Genomic DNA, 1,984 nt, shown 5'->3' with positions numbered 1-1,984 from the left:
TGTGGGTCCCCATGGCTCAATAGATTTATTTGTAGCAGTCTTAGAGGGATGATGCAAATAGATGTAACACATGGGGGGGAAGATGGGGAAAAAAAGAAAATGTAATGTAAGAGGGGATGGAGTTCCCTCGAGATAGGTTAATCCTAGAGTGACAAGACTCTAAGATTGTGAAACTGTTTTTATAACCAAGAGAAAACCACAGAACCAATTAATCATAACAATCTAAACCTGAGAGCTGTCTGTGCTTTGGACAACTCTTTGGTACACATCGCTTGCTTCTCTTATCTCCTCGTTTCTGCAAATATGTTATCTGCTGTCCCTTGCTTTTGTCCCCACCTGCTCTTGCAGGAACTATAGCCTCTGCAATTCCCTGCTCTCCACAAATTATTCTGGGGGTCTCCAGAGGGATCCTACAGGTGTTCGAAAAGAAATAGCTAGGTTGTATGTAGACTTGCATTTTATTTTTCTTTTGCTGCTCCCTTTGGGGTTTTGATGAGCTGCAGTTTTAAGGCTCCAGAGCAACAGCCCCATGTCCTCTAGAGCACTTCAGAGTCAAAGGTATTTCTCCTTCTTTAGAGTCAAGAAAATGCTTGCCCTACACTGCCAGAGTCTTCAAGGAGATTTTAAAATTGTGCTGTTTTGTATCCCAGTGACTTCTAGTTGTTTTTTTTTTTTTTTTTCAGTAAACAGCTTTTGGGTGGGGAGAGAAAACTGAAAGGCAAATATTATGCTCTCCTTAAAATCCAAGCCCCTGCATCCATGACTAAGGCTTTGTGATGAGGCTAAGCGTTTCTGCCTCACCATCTCTTCTTTGGAACGGGATATTCTCTGCAGGGCACCTCAAGTTTTCATGCACATTGGCACTGGGAAGGTCAGACATGTTCAGTCATGCCAATCTTATGGTAACCAGCACTCTGTCTCAGCCTCAGATGCCTCCTTTGATTCAAGGATGTGTTTCATAAAAGTTGGTTCTGTTAGGTGTTTTAGGGTCAAAAAAGCAATTCAGACACAGGACTTGCACTTGAGGATGTTATTACATCACAAGCCTGCAGTAAATAAACAAATGATGGGGTAATAAAAATAAGTTCAGTAGAAGTACAGGCAATGAAATAGATACTGGGGTACAGATGCTTCCTGCAGAGTTAAAACAGGAATGGTTTCATGGAGGCTGCACTTGAACTGAGGCATGGAAGATGCAAATAAATGGAGGAGGTGAATATAAAAGGAATTCCAGGAAAAAGAAGCTGCAGGAGCACAGAGTGGCTATCACTGGCAATCCAAGGGGAAGAATGGCAAGGGTGCAGACTGGCTAACACATACATTGTCAGAAGGGGAATGTTTGGGTAAATTATGGTACAAAGAGGGAAACTATAATCAGGAGATCCTGGACTAGTGGACGGTTGCTTGCATTTTATTTTGTATGCAGAAAATTATACCAAACTCAGATAACATACTCAATGGAGCCATCTATAGCTATCAAGCTGAGGGTGTAACTCTGGATTAGGTAGATTCACCTGGATCAGTAAGTAGAAGAGGTGGGGCAGGCAGATCAGAGGGAAACCTCTGCAATAGCAGCAGCTATGGGTACTGAGTTTGAAAGAGAAGAAATTGAAAATAGATGAAGGGTTTGGCAGAGATATATCTGTATTGAGAGATACTCCCAATACAGATACTGGGGGTGAAGGAAGAGGAAGCCAAGAAAAGTGAAACATGAACAGTATGATGTCCAAGAGATGGGGTGATATTTTTGTTTGTTTTTGGAGGGAATGTGATGGATTCACACCATGACTTTTAAGATGCTGAGATTTAAAAGAAATAATGATCCCCTTTTTACAGGTGAGAAAATTGAGACAGAAAAGCTAAGGGGCGTTTTCATTGAGCTCAGAGGGTATAAGGCAACACTGACTCTCATATTTGATTTTTTTTAATTAATAAATTTTATTTTTATATTCCCCATACAATTGCAATCCCCCCATTCTGACCC

The sequence above is a fragment of the Talpa europaea genome, assembly GCF_964194135.1.
Source record: "Talpa europaea genome assembly, chromosome: 7".
Lineage (NCBI taxonomy): Eukaryota > Metazoa > Chordata > Mammalia > Eulipotyphla > Talpidae > Talpa > Talpa europaea.
Note: the sequence above shows the minus strand (reverse complement) of the source record.